Below are 19,082 nucleotides of genomic sequence, written 5' to 3' on the forward strand. Positions count from 1 at the left end.
GCGAAATTCATCTCGGCTTTGATCAATTTTCTGCTAGCACTTCAGGGCTTTAAAAGAATCCTATCTCCCCCACTCCCTCCCACCCCCACCACTCATTTCTCCTAATTTTTTGTTGTTGAGGCTGCACTTGGCAGGGCTTCCCAAGGATTCAGAGTATCTGGCAACAGACCGAGCAAGTCTTATAAGAGTTTATGCCCAGTAGGAAAAAAAAGGGAACGTGAGCCTGGGTTTTTACATTTGTACTTGAGGATAGAGAAACAAAGAGTTTGGATGATATAATTTCAAAGTTTCTATCCAACTCTCACACTCCATGATTCTATGAGGAGAGCTAGAAGACGGGGTGGGGAGAGGGGAAAGCTTTGCTCACACCATGTGCCGGCCTGGGGAAGCTTGGAGCTAGAAAGGCCCACTGAGCAAGGCCAGTCCAACCATGTAGTCAGTGAAATCCCTGATCAGATGAAACAAAGATCTGGACCTTCTGATTTGCAATCAGTGTCCCTCCCACTTGATGACATCACTGCAAGAGAGAAAAATGATCAGTTAGGCTTCTCCAGAGAAACAGAACTAATAAGAGATATTTTAAAAAATTTATTTTAAGAAATCATGTGACCGGGAGGACTGGCAAGTCCAAAATCATAGGGCAAGCTTACAGGCTGGAACCTCAGACAGGAGTTGATGCTGCCATCTTGAAACAGAATTTCTTCCCCAGGAAACCTCAGCATTTGCTTTTAGGGCCTTCAACTGATTGGACAAGGCCCCCCCCACATTTTGAGGGTCATCTCTTTTACTTGAAGTCAACTAATTGCAGATGTCATTCACATCTGCAAAACACCTCCCCAGCAACATTTAGGTTGGTGTTTCATTAAATACCTAGGTACCGTAACCTAGCCAAGTTAACATATAAAATTAACCATCACAGCAATCACACCTGTACCCACCTTGTATAAAACACCTTGTTTAATAGAAGCAAACATGTATGTAGGGCTTTTCGTGTACCAGAAACTATTCTAAGATTTTAAATTAGAAAGTCGATCCTCATTATTTGTGGATTCTGTCTATACAAATTCACCTACTTGCTAAAGTTTGTTCGTAACCCCAAGATCAATAACTGTGATGCTTTGGTGATCATTTGAAGACACAGATAAGAATTCGAGTGGCCTGTCTGCATGTTCTCAGCTAAGGCTGAGCAAGCTGACACTCTGCCTTCCTGTTTCAGCTCTCATACTGTAAACAAGTGTCCTTCTTGCTGCCTCTTCAGTGCCAGGCTTTTTTGTAATTTTATGCTTTCTGTGGGCGGTTTTTGCTGTTTGAAATGCCCCCATGCCCACCCCCAGAGCATAGTGTTGAGTGCTGCCTCGTGTTCCTGAGCGCAAGATGACTGTGTCGTGCCTTACGGGGAAAATACGTGTGGCAGACAGGCTTAGTGCAGACATGAGTTACAGTGCTGTTGGCATAAGCTCAATTTTAATGAGTCAACAATATGTATGAAATAAGGTGTCCTTAAATAGAAGCACACGTAAAACAAAGTTGCGTATTGACCAATTGATGAAAATGTGTGACCAGAGTCTCACAGGAAACTAACCCTGTGTCTCCTAGGAGCCATGGCCCAGTATTTGCTAATTCAGAGCTCTGGGCAACTTTATAGCACATAAATACTGCAGATAACTGCAGATGACAAGAAGCAACTGTGTATGTGAAAGCATTCAATCCTAGAACAACCCTATTATTCCCATTTTCGAGGCAAGAACTCTGAGGCCCAGAGAACTGACGCGTCAGGGGGTCGGGTACACCAGCCGCTGCTCTGTACTGAGTCCCTGCAAAGGCTCTGCTTATATTAAGTTTCTACTGGTGCCTTTGATTTTCACTTACTCCTTTATACGTTATGTCTTTTTTTAAAAAAAGATGTTATTTATTTGAGAGAGAGAGAGCACGTGCACAGGCGTACGACTGGGGGGAGGGGCAAAGGGAGAGGGAGAGGCAGGCTTCCTGCTNAGCAGGAACCCCCCCCCCCCCCATGAGGATGAGGGGCTCCATTCCAGGACCCTGGGACCATGACCTGAGCCGAAGGCAGACACTTAACCAACTGAGCCACCCAGGCGCCCTCTTACATGAATTTTAGTGTTCTGTGGGTCTTCTTTTATGGTTTTTGTTTTTTTGTTTTTTTGTTTTGTTTTGTTTTGGTGCTGTAATGCACTTAAAATGTGAATATGTAGAAGGAAGATGAAACCAAAAGAGATATGGGGACTCGCTATTGAGGCTCTAGAATTTCCTAAGAGTTCTGGGCCTTGATGACAAGCTAGCATAAAGACAATGAGGAGAGACAAACTCTGATTGGATTGGGAATGCTAAATCAGAAGCAAGAAGAGACAGGTTAAAATGTGTTTGGGTAGATTCCCACAAGGCATTTTTAATTATATGTCACTAAACGTTTAATCTTTAATCTCTCCCTTTCTTCATGAATTGTATTTCTGGATAATGTAAACTGGGCAAAACATAGCAAAATGGCATATGCTTTCCAAAGATTTTTGTTTATCTGTGCTGTGAGGCATGGTGCAGAGTTCCTGTCGGTGAGAATTTCATTGTGTTTGAGGAAGTAGACTAAAGCAATAATTGTAATGCAACAGTGGAGGTATTTCAGGCGGAGGGAGCCTTGTAGACAAAGATACAGAGGCAGGAAAGTTGTTGCAGAAAAGGTAAGTAATCCACTGTGATTAGAACAGGAAGGTGTGAGGGTCAAGGCCATCATTCTGCATGATGCCAAAAGGCAACATTTCATTGTCTTCCAGGTGAACAGAATCTTCTGGAGTGGTCTGAGCTGAGCAAAGACGCCCTGGCTAAGTTTGGGAAGGCGCATCCATGCTAGTTTTCTCTTTTTATGTTATATAGGAAAAGAAGGGGGAACTGACATCAGATTTGCTTATTATTTAAAGGGCAGAAGCTGTATATCTTTCTGTATCACTGAAACTGTCAGCGAGAAACAATGTGTTTGTAACTAATCCCCAGGGTACCGCGTGAAACATTACTATTGGTGGCAAAGTGAAAATGCCTAGTCATGTGGTCTCCATGAGCGATAAAGGCTCTGACGTAAGGTTGAGAACCAAGCGAGAAAAACAACCTTTCAAATATTTAAATGCCTAGGCCCTCGGAATATGCTCTGTGAGAGCTGGAAGAGCTTTCAGAGAAATCCCAGCGTACTTTACAGATGAGGCAAAATCACTTTGCAGATTCCACCTTCGGCAGCAAGAGTAAACTAGCCACGACTCAGGTCTCCAGCTTTTAATACAGCGTCCTTCCCCCTCCTCGGACCTGTCGCTGAAGTCAACAACAATAGTACACTTTGCCGCGTTTTTAGCAGGGATCAACCTGCCGGGCCAATCTTCTCCTCGACAGTTTTTCGTTTCTATTTTCCATTGCCTCGACTTGATCTCAGGTTTGTACTGGAATGGAGTCCAAACAGGATAAAATACCATGAGAAGCTTTGTTCAGATTGCAGCAGCCAGGCCAGAGACAGGAAATTCTAGAAACCATGAGAGAGTGCCTGTTCTGACGAGAATTCCAGCAGAGTTTGGTTCAATTCAAGCAAGTTCCAAAACAAAAGAAAAATCCTTACATGATCCGCCAATATTTCTAGGGTACTCCTCCAAAACAAACAGAAATTTACATCTTTAGAGAGTCCCTCACGCCTGGAGCCCATCCACTGCCCGAGCTCCCCTGGCAGCCCCTCTCTCTGTATCAGAAGAAGGCTCGTGATGGGAAGTCCCAGTTGTGTGGACCTTTTGTGAAGCTGCTGCTTGTCATGAGCCTTGTGGATAACTCTGACAGCGAACGCTTTCCTGAGGCTTTAACGTAGAAAGCTATTGAGTTTCATTTTTCTTGTGCTGGGTAATATGCCAACATTAATTGATATGATGCTGTCATTCTCTCACCCTGTAAAAGAAAATCACTACAAGTTCATAGCTTAATCTTTGCTCATAGGAGACGTAATAAAAGCTATAACTCCGAAAAAAGAGAGGTGAGCATTGTTAATCACTCTGTCAGTGCAAAAAGAATGCTTTCTGCGGCACAGTTGTTCACTGACCTAAGATAAATTTGAAGAAGAGGTCCAATTCTCATCTATGCTCCAGAGGCCATATTGTTTTGCAGACGGTGGAATAAATAAAATCTTTCCTGAAGAGTGGACACGTGCAGGAAAGAGCAGAGTGTGAGGATATGCTGCAGTAAGACAGGCTAGCCAGATGTTAGTGCTGACCTCCACTCGCTGGAATCTGATTGACATCGGGCTTGGATTTCTCCAGCTGTTTGGAAGAGCTACATGGGAAGTCGACTNNNNCCCAAGACTAAAGGGGGCCACCTGCAAAATATCCCCTTCGTTGCCATTGGGATTTCCATTGTGTGTATTTCTGAGATCCTGGATCCCTATTTTTCAATGTATAGAAATGTTATAAAAAGGATTACAGATTTATCAGGAACCAGAACTCTTAAAGAGAGCTCTGCGTTATTTCCACCATGATATGTGCTTAGAGTGTCGGCAGGACCCTACTGAATCCATATTTAATATTTAGTTTCAGGATAATTTGAAATGCGGATGGCACACACTGAAGCCAACAAACTAACAAAAAGCACACACACACACACACACACACACACACGTGTGTGTGTGTTTACGAAAGTGGGATTGTCTATTGTGAACAAGTTCCCGCAAATGAAAACCATCTATAAAACTGTCCACTGGAGCCAATGGAACACTCACTAATTAGAATCATTTCTGGAAACTATTGTTTCAAGAAAATGGTAGTTCCAGGAAGCCTTGTAGGTTTTATTTATTTATGTATTTATTTATGTAGATTTTTATCACTGCAGCCTTGGCTAAAATTAGCATGGTGAAGCAAGGACAGCAAAATTGCATATTTTAAATATGCCTTAAAACTGAGCATTAGTCATGATAAAACACCAGATACCCCAGGATTCAAACCCAGCAACTCTGTAAAAACCACAGAAATTTGGATCTCATGTATAGATCCGTTAGCTGAAATTTACCTCTGCATTACCTACAAAATAAGGGGTTTGGGAGTAAATTGAGAATGCAAATTAAATTGCAGGCCAAGGTTTAAAGGGAACAAACTGGCTTCAAACAGACCCTTAAGCATTTCAGAAACAGCTATTTACATATAAGCAATTAATGCCTGAATTACAAATCATTCTTATCTGTTCATTAAAACAAGCTCCCCAGGACCTCTATTAGACTTTTAAAAAATCTAGATATATAAATTGTATACATCTGAAAGTAGGAACACATTCCACTGTTCACCCTTCACTAATTCAGATTGTTCTTTTTGACAGTCTGGGTGAGAAAGGTTTTTGTTTGCTCTTGGAGCAAAAACAGCTCTTAGCGATCACACCGACATCGATCCCTGGTGTCTTGGGGATTTAGAAATGACCTCCTCAGAGTGGCAAAGCAGGTCACAGAGGAGAGAGCCACTTAGGTGGGTTCAGGGGTTCAACTTGCCCCAAATAGCGCCCCACTCGTGTTTCCAGCATTTCACACGTTTGTGATCGGACTCATTCTGGATGAAGGCAAATAGCTCTTCCAAGGGGCCCTTGTTGAAACGAACATACATGCTCCTCTGAGAGAGGAGACAGTCCGGGAGCGTGGACGGGTCGGGGACAGCAGGCGGCCGAGGTGCACGAGAATGGACAACGCGGTTGGGGAGGACGGGTCTGAGTCTCGGGACCTTTATTTTTTATTCTCAGAGCTAGGAAGAGAGCACGTGTAAATATTGCTAGCTTCATGGTGTCAGGTGAACAAAGAAGATGAAGAAAGGAAGTGCTAAGTACAAGTTCTGTCTACTCCGTAATCGCGCTAACGGCCCGTCTTGGTTCGAACTCGCTGGATGAGCTCCAGCATTCCCGGCAGGTTGTATCCAAGAGTGGGGGACAATTTCGAACCTCTTAGCCTCTGCTTTTTCGAGGCTGAAGCCCCTTGTGCTGCCTCATGCCAGTCCACCTGGTGTGGCTCCTTCTAGCTCCTGGTAAGCCCTCTAAAATACTGAGAGCCTGACTGTAAATACCCACATGATTTCTATCACCCTGATCACGCATGGCCCTCACGTCTGCATAAATGTCTGGACTACTGTAGGAAAAGTTTTCAAAATTAAAAGTCAAGCCCAAGCGAAGTATTTCTAGGGTATTGTGAAATATGGTTGGCAACAAACTTTCACATGCTGAGAAGTCAAATAAAGTCAAATACATAAAAAAGCCCATGCCTTTCTGTGACCTACCGAACATGTACACATTGTCCAATGTTTAACATTGTAAATGTTATTTTAGCCTCAGGTGATGTATCTGTTAAAAACCATATCATATTACAACCAAGTAGATGTTTTAAAACATAATTGCCTATTGACCAGTTATCTTTTCTACTTAAAAAAAGCTGGAACATCATTTTTTGAAAAATTTTTTTGAATTTTAATTTCAGTGTAGTTAGCACACACTCTTGTATTAGTTTCAGGTGTACAAAGTAGTGATGCAAAAGTTCCATGGGCTCATCCCGATATGTGTACTCTTAATCCCCTTCACCTATTTCACCCATCCCCTCTACTCCCTCCCCCCTGGTAACCACCAGTTTGTTCTCTGTAGTTCAGAGTCTGTTTTTTGGTTTGTTTTCTTTTATCCTTTGTTCGTTTGTTTTGTTTCTTAAATTCCACATATGAATGAAAGCACATGGTATTTGTCTTTCTCTGACTTAATTTGCTTAGCATAATACTCTCTGGCTCCAACCATGTCATTGCAAATGGCAAGAGTTCATTCTTTTTTACAGCTGAGTAATATTCCATTGTTTGTGTATATATTATATATATATATCATATATATATATCATGAGCACACTATGAAAGTGCACACGTGAGTTATGTCTTTCTACAATGTCACCTTTAGTCGATCATAAAGCAAAGTTAATCACAATTATATAGCAGGGTCAGGATTCCAAACTCAATGACATTTCACCATGTGATTAAACTTGGCTTCTTATACGGCACACAGAGCAGAACATAAGACAAACCACACAATAAACAAGACAACAGAAATGTGTAGGAACTTCACAAACCAAACACGAAGTCAGTCTGCGGGTGCGCGGCGGAGATAAGGCCTCTGTGCCGTCCCAGTCAGCTCTGGGCACTGACTGCTTCTTAGGTTCAAGCAGGGAAGGCTCTCTGCTTCTGCTTGTTATCAGTCTTGGGTGTTGGCTGATGCTGTATTGTACATAATTCTGCTACAAATATTGGGGTGCATGTATCCCTTTGAATTAGTATTTTTGTATACTTTGGGTAAATATTTGCAATTGTTGCATGGTAAGGTAGTTCTATTTTTAACCTTCTGAGGAACCTTCAAATGGTTTTCAAGAGTGGCTGCACCAGTTTGAATTCCCACCAATGAATGAACCTTCCCTTTTCTCCACATCCTTGACAGCACCGGGTGTTTCTTGTGTTGTTGATTTTAGCCATTCCATCAGGTGTGAGGTGGTATCTCATTGTGGGTTTGATGTGCATTTCCCTGATGATGAGTGATGTTGAGCATCTTTTCATGTGTCTGTTGGCCGTCTGGATGTCTTCTTTGGAGAAATATCTGTTCATGTCTTCTCCCCATTTTTAATTGGATTATTTATTTTTGGGGTGTTGAGTTTGATAAGTTCTTTATGTATTTGAGTTTGATAAGTTCATTATGTATTTTGGATACTAACCCTTTATTGGATATGTCATTTGCAAATATCTTCTCCCAGTCTGTAGGTGGCCTTTTAGTTTTGTTGATTATTTTCTTCACTGTGCAGAAATTTTTATTTTGATAAAGTCCCGATAGTTTATTTTTGCCTTTATTTCCCTTTTCTCAGAAGACATGTCTAGAAAGAAATTGCTACAGCTGATGTCAAAGAGGTTACCGCCTGTGTTCTTCTCTAGGATTTTGATGATTTCCTGTTTCACATTGAGGTATTTCATCCACTTTGAATTTATTTTTGTGTATGATGTAAGAAAGTGGTCCAGCTTCATTCTCTGCATGTTGCTGTCCAATATTCCCAACACCATTTGTTGAATAGACTTTCTTTTTTCCTTTGGATATTCTTTCCTGCTTTGTCAAAGATTAGTTGACCATATAGTTATGGGTCCATTTATGGGTTTTCTATTCAGTTCCATTGATCTACATGTTTATTTTTGTGCCAGTACCATACTGTTTTGATCACTACAGCTTTGTAATATAACTTAAGTCCAGAATTGTGATGCCTCCAGCTTTGCTTTTCTCTTTCAAGGTTATTTTGGCTATTCAGGGTCTTTTGTGATTCCATATAAATTTCAGAACTGTTTGTTCTATCTCTGTGAAAAATGCTGTTGGTATTTTGATAGGGATTGCACTAAATGTGTAGATTGCTTCCGGTAGCATAGACATTTTAACACTTGTCCTTCCAATCCATGAACATGGAATGTTTTTCCATTTCTTTGTTTTCTCTTCAATTTCTTTCATCAGTGTTTCCTAGTTTTCAGAGTACAGGTCTTTCATCTCCTTGGTTAAATTTACTGCTAGGTATTTTATTGTTTTTGATGCAATTGTGAATGGGATTGTTTTCAAAATTTCTCTTGTTGCTGTTTCATTATTATTGTATAGAAATGCAACAGATTTCTGTACTTTGATTTTGTATCCTGCAACTTTATTAAATTCATTTATCAGTTCTAATAGTTTTTTGGTGGTCTTTAGGGCTTTATATAAAAAGTATCACGTTTCTTCAAATAGTGAAAGTTTTATTCCTTCATTACCAATTTGGATGTGTTTTATGTCTTTTTGTTGTCTGATTGCTGTGGCTAGGGCTTCCAGTACTATGTTGAATAAAAGTGGTGAGAGTGGACATCTTTATCTTATTCCTGACCTTAGGGTAAAAACACACAGGTTAGATGAGATCGGACGTGCTCAAGGTGGTATGGCTGTAGGCAATGGAATACTACTCAGCCATCAAAACAATGAAATCTTGCCATTTGCAATGACGTGGATGAAACTAGAGGGTATTATGCTAAGCGAAATAACTCAATCAGAGAAAGACAATTATATGATTTCACTAATATGTGGAATTTAAGAAACAAAGCAGAGGATCATAGGGGAAGAGAGGAAAAAATAAAACAAGACTAAATCAAAGAGGGAGACAAACCATAAGAGACTCTTGTCATAGGAAACAAGCTGAGGGTTGTCGGAGGGGAGGAGGGTGAGGGGATACAGTGACTGGGTGCTGTACATTAAGGAGGGCATGTGATGTAATGAGCTTCAGCTATTATATAAGACTGAAATCTTTGACCTCTACCTCTGAAACCAAGAATACATTATATGTTAATTAATTGAATTTAAATAAAAAACACTCAGGTTTTCCCTGTTGGGTATGATGTTACCCGTGAGTTTTTCATATAAGGTCTTTGTTATGTTGAGGTATGTTCCCTCTAAACCTACTTTGTTGAGGGCTTTCATCATGAATTGTACTTTATCAAATGGTTTTTCTACATCAACTGAAATGATCATGTGGTTTTTACCTTTTCTCTTATTGATGTGATGTATCACCTTGATCGATTTGCAAATATTGAATCACCCTTGCATCTTGGGACTAAATCCCACTTGATGGTCATGAATAATTTTTTTAATGTATTGTCAGATTTGGTTTGCTAACTTTGGTTGAAGACTTTGAATCTAGGTTCATCAGAGATATTGGCCTGTAGTTCTCTTTTATTGTGGTGTCTTTATCTGGTTTTGCTATCAGGGTAATGCTGGCCTCATAAAATGAGTTTGTAAGTTTTCCTTCCTCTTCTATTTTATGGAATATTTTGAGAAGAATAGGTATTAACTTGTCATTAAATGTTTGGCAGAATTTGTCTGCGAAACTGGTCCTGGAGTTTTCTTTTTTGGGAGTTTTATGATACTGTTTCAATTTCATTGCCAGTAATCAGTCTGTTCAAATATTCTATTTCTTCCTTCTTTAGTTTTGGGAGGTTTTATGTTTCTAGGAATTTATACATTTCTTCTAGGTTGTCTAGTTTGTGGGCATGTAATTTGTTATAATTCTTACAGTCCTTTGTATTTCTGTGGTATCTGCTGTTTTTTTCTCCTCTTTCATTTCTGATTTTGTTTATTTGAGTTCTCTCTCTCTCTCTCTCTCTGAGTCTGGCTAAAGGTTTATCAATTTTGTTGATCTTTTCAAAGAACCAGCTGCTGGTTTCATTGATCTCTTGTTCTTTTAGTTTCTATATCATTTATTTCCGCTCTAATCTTTATTATTTTCTTCCTTCTGCTGGTCTGGGGTTTTGTTTGTTGTTCTTTTTCTAGCTCCTTTAGGTGTAAATTTGGGTTGTTTATTTGACATTTTTCTTGCTTCATGAGGTAGGCCTCTATTGCTATAAACTTCCCTCTCAGAACACCTTTCGCTGCATCCCAAAGATTTTGGACAATTGTGTTTTCATTTTCGTTTCTCTCCATTTAATTTTTGATTTCTTCTTTGATTTCTTGGTTGACCCATTCATTGTCTAGTAGCATGTTGTTTCACCTCCATGTATTTTGGTCTTTCCAGATTTTTTTTCTTGTGGTTAATTTCTAGTTTCATAGCTTTGTGGTTAGAAAAGATGCATGAATGACTTTGATCTTTTTTAATTTGTTGAGACGTGTTTTTTGGACCAGTATGTGATTATTCTGGATAATGTTCCATGTGTACTTGAAAAGAATGTGTATTCTTCTGTTTTAGGATGGAATGTTCTGAGTATATCTGTTAAAACCATCTGGTCCAGTGTGTCATTCAAAGCCACTGTTTCTTTGTCAATTTTCTGTTTGTATGATCTGTCTATCAACATAAATGATGTGTTAAAATCCCCTAGTGTTATTGTATTACTATTGATCAGTTCCTTTATGTTTGCCATTAACTGCTCTATGTATTTGGGTGCTCCCATGTTGGGTGCATAAATATTTACAATTGTTGTATCTTCTTGATGGATTGTTCCCTTTATGATTATATACTGTCTTCCTTTGCCTCTTGTTACAGTCTTTGTTTTAAAGTCTATTTTGTTCTCTTAGCATAATACCCTCTAGCTCCATCCATGTTGTTGCAAATGGCAATATTTTGTTCTTTTTGATGGCTGAATAATTTTCCATTGTGAGTATGTATAGCTATCTCTATCTATATATCTATATAGATAGATATAAATACACCACATCTTCTTTATCCTTTCATCAGTCGATGGACATTTGGGCTCTCTCCATAGTCTGGCTATTGTTGATAATGCTGCTATAAACATTGGAGTGTATGTACCCCTTTGAATCTGTATTTTTGTGTCGTTTGGGTAAATGCCTAGTAGTGCAATTGCTGGATCATAGGGTATTTCTATTTTTAACTTTTTGAGGAACTTCCACACTGTTCTCCAGAGTGGCTACAAAAGAGAAAAAAAAAGAGAGAGAGAGAGGCAAACAAGTCATAAGTGACTCTGAATGATAGAGAAAAAAACTGAGGATTGATGGAGGGAGGTGGCTGGGGGATGGGCTAGGTGGCGGATGGGTATTAAAGAAGGCACTTGTGATGAGCACTGGGTGTCACATGTAAGTGATGAATCACTGAACTCTACTCCTGAAATCACTATTGCACTGTATATTAATTAACACAATTTAAATAAAAAAATAAAGTCTATTTTGTTTGATATAAGTATTGTTAACCCGGCTTTCTTTTGATATCCTTTTGCATTTTAAATATTTCTCCATTCCCTCACTTTCCATCTGCAGGTGTCTTCAGGTCTGAAATGTGTCTCTTGTAGGCGGCACATAGATGGGTCTTGTTTTTGTATCACCCTATGTCTTTTGACTGGAGCATTTAGTCCATTAACATTCAAAGTAATTTATAGATATGTATTTATTTTCATTCTGTCACTTGTTTTGTGGTTGTTTTTGTAGTTTTTCTCTGGTCCTTTCTTCTCTCACTCTCTTTCATTGTTGGTTGGCTTTCTTTAGTGATATATGTGGATTCCTTTTTCTTTATTCCTTATGTATCTATTATTGGATTTTCATTTACAGTTACCAGTTTGTATATAACATCTCTACAGGTAGCTGTCTCTATTAGGTCAAGTAAGTCTGAACCCATTCTTTAAAGCTGGAACATCTTTTAAAGGAAATCCTAGTTTTTCTTAGAGAAGGTAAATGACAATCCTGCCTTACTTCCATTGCAGATGATATTATCCAATCTTAGAAACATCCTCTTCCTCTCAGGCAGCTGAGTGTCAAGCAAATGACAGGCCACTCATGTTGCCTTCTTTCCTAACTGGACAATTTTTTTTGAATGACCAATCCTTATAAATTTTTCACTATTTATATAACTAGAGCATTTGTTTTCCATTTCCTTTTCTATAAAATGGAGCTGTTGGGTTTTATTCCTGGGAGAGTTCTACTGGCTGTTTTGAGATGTGAAATGGTTTTGAGGATCATGTTAGATATACAGATAAGGGGAGGTCACCTGTATTCAAGAACTTGAGCACATCAAGGCAGATTTTCTGTGCATAAAATATCTGTGCTCCCACCATCCCAGAGAGAAATGGTGAAAGGAATTTTGAGATGTCTCAGGCCCTTGGGACACTCAGTTAAGACTCCTAAGATGCTTGAACAAAAAGAGAAGCATGAAATGGTTCAACTAAATGGGTGTGAGGAAGATGAATCAGATTATCTCTAGAAGGCCAAAAACTTGCCATATGGTAGAGACTTTTGAAGAGCATACATCCCTCTCCAAGATATTAGCATGTGGTTAGAGGGAATGCTGTTGGTGTGATTCAATGTGATTCCAGTCTTTCTGTCCTCAGAACAAATGCTGAGTGCCGAGTGTGCAGGTGCACCTGCTGGGATGAGTAGTGATATGGTGACAACAACCCTGGAGGACAAAGCAGCCCAGGTCACAGGGTCCTCTCAGTAGAGGGAGTAAGAATTCAGTAACAAAGTGGGGTGGGGTTTCAGCACCAAAACCACTGTGATTGTCACCCAAGCGCTAGATAATTCCCAGACTGATGGAGCCTGAGAAACCAAGAATTAAGTATTATACAATGTTGTCTAAATCCAACCATAAATATGACACAAATATGCACATTATCCCAGATCTCACCACCTGTTATTCTTGATCCCCTAAGTCAGGGATACGTAGAGCGGCAGGGGAAGATAAAATTCTGTTGTCCCTGAACAGAACTCTGTTTTTCACTGTCCACTTGAAACTTTAAAGTGGGCTAAATGTTTTATTACTTAACCCACTCATAGCTCTCAGTACTAATAAACTGCTAATCTGATTTGATTCCTAATGGGAAGGTGCTGAAGATGAGAATGTCAAGTGCAAGTCAGCTGGTTGGTGTGAAATATGCCTATACAAACATATGGAGCTTTATCTCTAAAATTATTTTCCTCTTTGGCATTTTGAACCAAAGCAGTGTGAATACTGAAATTCAATCTGGAATGGTTATGGCCCTGAGGCTCAAAAGCAGTAACTAAACACACCCCCCGCCACACACATCACCCGCTCTCCGTGGCCCCCACTCTGGACAGTGTCTGACTCTTAAACTCTGAACAGGACTCACTACTGATGATGTAAAAATGCCCAGTCGGAACAACTGATCCATCAACTTTAGAGGGAAATTCAACATTAAGATCAAGAACTTTGTTTACTTTTTCCAAAGTTGCTAGATTTTTCAACCCACTCCCACAATATCTACCAAAAAGAAAAACAAAATAATGACAACCAGAAAGAAAAACAAAATGGCCAATTTTACCTCAGACTTTACTTCTCTTCCTTGTCTGTCTCCATCTTTTCCCAAGAGGTTGTTGATCTTAAATTTGAGGTCATTTGACTGTTCATGATAAGGTTTTGCACTAGAAATGATCAGAGGTTTTGTTAGAAGAGTGTCTCCATCTGATTTTGAAAAAGTCTGGACATAATCATAAAGAAAATCTCTTGACTTCAAGCCATTTCTGCCAGATTCCTCAGAAATTTTGCTAGCTAGTAATTAAGGCGGCCTGATCACAAACGTCAAATTAGCCAGGGCTCCCTGAATCAGGTACGGAAGAGAAAGAGCATGATTGTGAGTTCCATATAGAGAACACTTAGGGAAGGAAATCAGAATTGTACACATGTCAGCATCTAACCAGGAACCAGATTTGCCTCACATGATGCTGTGCAAAAGTTTTTAAACCCAATGTCTTTGACCAAAATGCCTGGCCTTGGTTGTCAGTGGACCACATGTAAATACCAGATGAAAGAGCGGGACCCACAGCCTGGCTCTGGTCCCATGAGGTGTTGGAAGAACTGTTAATCTGAGAGCAAAATCATTTGGCTGCAGCATAAAATAGTATGTTTCTTGGTCAGTGTGGTCATGTTTTTATTGAGGAAATAGATTATCGAGAAATGTGTACTGTTTATAGTTTTGTCAGATGCAAGGGTTGTTTCTAGGTCACATAATTCTTCGTTGTCAAATACGCAGCTCCAGCAGTTTTCCTCAAAAAGGCAGCCCAGGTTCTGAATCTCAGGATCTCAATTCATTCATTCATTCATTCATTCATTCATTCATTTGCCAATGACTGAGAGCCAGTGATGTGAGAAGACATATTAAATTTGATTATATAAACAGAAAATCAAACAAATGACCTGGCTGAGGAGATAGCCACAGAAACAGATAATTATTCATTTGAACCCCCACATGAAATTACCATTTTTATGTCAAAAATGTTTAATATTGGCAATTTCATGTGGTACAATCTTTTTAATGCAATTCGTTAAGCTCAGTGACAGAAATATGCAGAGTTTTCCTTGCTGTTTGCTTGTTTGTGGGTAGCATAAGAAAAGGAAACTTGAGCTGGAGACTGTGGATTGGAGAGTGGGCACGTCTGGGTGGGTTTGCTGGAGGACACCTGGTTACAATAGATGAAGAAGCTGTGGATTATGCATTTGAGAGAACCTTCTGGAACAGATTGCCTTTAGAAAATTATCCCAAAGTGGCCTTAGTTATTTAATCAGGGAAGCTGTTCAAAAAGAGAAGAATATCAGGACAGAAGTGCTGATTCCTAAGGCACTGACACAGAAGCCTACAAGTAGTTAATTGACCCCTTGATTTCTTTGCTTTTACTGACCTAGAGTGTTCCACACCCTCTATTCACCTACCTGCCACCTTAATTCCTGGAGCTGGTTCCCTGATCAAAAATCCCTGCAGAAAGTGGTAAAGACCTTGAGCACATTAGAGCTCATGGTCTTATGTGAGGAGCTCTACTGCTTCCTGAACATGGCATCATCAGCCGTAGACTTTGACTCTTGCTTTCCAAAATAGTCCTTATACCTAGCGTCTGGATTCTAAGCCCTGATTTGTTGATTCAGGGTTGATGACTCGAAGCCTGTAAACGCTGACCTTGGCTGGATTTAGTCTTGGCCTCACCCTTGCAAAATCTTTTGGTTTTCATTTCCTGACTTTCAAAACCTCCGCTCTTAATTCAGCTGGTTCCTGCCATGGAGTAAGCAGGCCCCATATTCACGTTCTGCTTTCTGTTCTGAGCAAGCAGTCCCAAGTCCTGAAGAAAGTCATTTTGAACATCTAACACAAGAGCACAGGGGACTAAAGCATATTGAGTTAGACTCCAGTAAACTCTTGCTGCAACTCCGAGTTCTCTAAAAAGTTCAATGAAAGTGAACACATCATTCTCTGGGAAGCCCTTGATGGTTGAGGCTGCCAATGGTTTCACTTTACACTCTGTGGCTTACCACACAGACAGTTATGGGGGAAAAGAACAAGCTTGCAGCCTAATAATTCATTAGAACTAGAAAACACATCGCTCATGAAGATAAAAGGTTGTATACATAGACATATTTCTGGATATGCATTGCCACAAATGATGAGAAAGAAAACATAACCGTTAAGAGGAATTGTATCCTTCAGGGACCCTCTAGAAGACTTTCTGCATCACAGAGAGGTTGGGCTTATTGGACTTAATGCCTCTTAGGTTTCATCCGATTCTATGATCGTGTGACTTGCAAAAGCTTATTTATTTATTTATTTATTTATTTATTTATTTATCCAACTATGAGATAGTATCCTTCGTTACCTAGCATCACGTAGGTCATATTACTATATGTTCTATGAAGCGTGTACTGCATTTCTGGGGACATTTTAGTCCATATACTACCCCAGGCTTTTAATCATCCCAGGAAAGGCCTGTGACCCATTGACAAGAGCAGAGTGTGTTTGTGGAAGGTGGTCTAGAGCCCTGCATGAGGACGCACTTCGAGACACAGTTGGAGATGTCATTTGTGGCCACCCCACTTGTATTTTCCCTGCTATCAAGGAATAATCACTTTCTGCGTGGGCAAACACATTTTGATGCTCCATTCTTACCTTTTTAGGCAGGTCTACCAGTAACTTGTTTTCTATGATGACAAGATGCATCCCAAATTACTCTAAAGATGATATTGATTTTCCTACAAATAATAAGTCCAGCCGCAGGAGAACCATAAAACTTCAAGTTGTTGCTTCAGTGAGTGTTACCGTGTAATGTCAGTAGCTTTGGTTTTTATTTAATTTTGTGATTAAAGTTTTTATTGATTTCCCTGCAGGGTAGAATATATCAATACCTTTGGTTTCAAAGGAGCATTCAGTAACAAGAAAACATAAAAGGACTCAAGTACAGAAAACCGGTGCTATATTTTAAAATTTAAGAAACTGCCACTATGAATCCCCAAGGTGTATCTTTGGAACTAATTTTGGTTGGGGCCACTCAGCCTTGTGTGTTAGCTAGTCCCTCCGGTAGCAGCTGGTTCATAGGCCTATGAAGTTTAGTCGAGAAATGCTTAGCTAGTAGTTATGAGAGTTAATACTATTTTGCCAGAAGCTGATGCACCAGCAAGTGAATCATGCTCCACGTTATCATAAATCATGTGTGTTCCTCTCTCTTCACCGCAGAAGGAGTAGCTTGATGTTGGCCAGTCTACCGAGGCCCTGGGGGAAGCCCTATGCGTATGAGAAAGATTGCTCTTCTCAGAGGCATTGCATCACTGAGAAACGCGGTCAAAGCTGAGACTGAATCTGACTCAGAATGGACCCCGCGATGATTCTAGAGCATCTATGAAACTATACAGGAAACGTGTGGTTTCCTTTAACATTAGAAATGGTCCTGCTACTCTCAAAGTAACCCCATTCAGGGTGCTATCTTCTCTTCCCCTGCCAACTGGGGGAGCCCGGCAGGGTGCCTTCCCTTTTGTGGGATGCATGGGGGACATTCTCTAAAGTCTGAACTACTTCCTATGACACAGATGGACTGGTGACATTTCCCAACTCTTACAGTTGAAACTAGTGTTTCACAAGTGACATTTTACCTGACCCCCCTGCTGGCTCCAGGGCGGCAGGATTTTCCCATCCTTACTCTGCTCACTAGGAAACGAAGCCTCGGGGGGATGCTAAAGGTGTGTTTCCTGACCTGCAGGTAGCAGATGGCAGAGTTAAAAATTAAACCTAGGTCTCTACTCTACTGACCCTTCCACCCACTCGACCACGAATCAACCAGCCTTCTTCACTTATTGGCCTTGGCAGGTTAGTTTGTCTGGATTTTGTTTTTCTGTGTGAGTCAACGGCTCGTCCTGATGTGGGAGAACCGTGGGGGGGGGGAGGGCTGGTCACCTGCTGGCCTGCCTTGCACGCCTGTCCACATGGAGCCTTCTGTCTTGCTAGTAGCTGGGGGAGCCCGTCCTCAGAGCAGAGGCTTCTCTGGCAGAGAGGCAGGGCACCCTTCCGTGCTGGAGAAAAGGAAATATGGACAAAGATATCAACCAGGCAGATTTCGCAAGCGCACCAGTCATCCGTCTACCATCAGAAAGATACAGCAGTTTTGTTTCTCTTCTCCCTCCTCCTTAAAAACACATTCCCTTTTGTTTGAAATCCCAGTCAGTTTTTAAAAGAAGAAGGCAGGACGATCTCTGTCGCACACAATCCTGAAAATATAAGTGAGTGTCCTGCAGCTGGGGAGAGAGCCAGGAAATGGAGTTAGATGGCTCTTCATCAACAAAAACAGTTTTAGAAAGGCGTCCCTGTGCTCTGGCCTCCCCAGAGTTCCCTCGCCTCTGTTCCTTCATCCTGTTTGAGAAAAACAGAGAGAAACGAAAACCTCGGTTTAAGTCGAAGACTGAGGAGGACACTCATGCTTGCTTCTCACTACTAGAACTGAAATCTATACTCTCATTGGATCTTCCAACTGTTCATCGGAAGGTGCACGTTAGCAGGAAAAGGTCCGCGGTCTCCAGGAACGCAGCCCGCCAAGTGCAGCAGCCTCAGGCCTGGGACGGCGGTGCCGGGCTGGTCAAGACTCAGAAGACAGAGGCCGAAAGATAAAGAGAAGCGAGGTGACCCAAGCACACTCCCCCACTCTGCGGGACTGAAGGATCCCTACGAATGACTTTTTGGTTAAGATACTGCTGACGCTACAGTCAAGTGTGACCTGCTGGGACTACTGCCCGAGGTTACTGTGCGTCAGCTCTGAATGAATGCTTGTTGAATTAACTCATCCCACTTTTTACCCCCCCAAAGACCCCATGGAATTATACTTACGGGAGGTAAGGAGAAATGGTCTATAGCCTCTGCCTTCGGTCGGGGGGCCTTCGCTGTCTGAAGTAAGGGGAATGTGGGGAGGAAGGTGCCGAAAAGGAGCAAGGCAAGGGGGTAGAGGAACATGACGGGAAGCATTCGCAATTTATCTGCCTGCGAAGCCTTAGTTGGGTAAACTCGGGTTTTCCTAACCGGGCCTCGCTGGTCCTGTTTCTTGTCGCTGTTGTGAAAATCAGCCCTGCGAGAACCCTTGGGCTTTTTTCAAAATACCCTGAGAATAGGCCAAAGAAAAGGGCAGAGAGTGGTGTTGCTGGGACAACGCCAAGACAAAGAAACTTTTAGATTTCTGGGGACAAGAGGCCATGTGAAAGGAATTTTCCCTTTCACACACACACACACACACACTCACACACACTCTCTCTCTCTCTCACACACACACACACACACTCACTCACACACATATATGTCCACATACACTAA

General features: G+C 40.9%; 1 long non-coding RNA gene across 1 annotated transcript; it reads right to left on the reverse strand.

The window, feature by feature from the left end:
• Positions 1–224: 224 nt before the first annotated feature.
• LOC103656514 lies at positions 225–18,778 on the reverse strand. Its single transcript, XR_566641.2, has 4 exons — positions 18,606–18,778; positions 17,682–17,797; positions 13,797–13,896; positions 225–517 (listed from the first exon to the last, which is right to left on the reverse strand). It is a non-coding gene; the product is annotated as an uncharacterized LOC103656514 (long non-coding RNA).
• Positions 18,779–19,082: the final 304 nt, after the last annotated feature.

Source organism: Ursus maritimus, unplaced genomic scaffold (genome assembly GCF_017311325.1).
Source record: "Ursus maritimus isolate PB19 unplaced genomic scaffold, ASM1731132v1 scaffold_31, whole genome shotgun sequence".
NCBI lineage: Eukaryota > Metazoa > Chordata > Mammalia > Carnivora > Ursidae > Ursus > Ursus maritimus.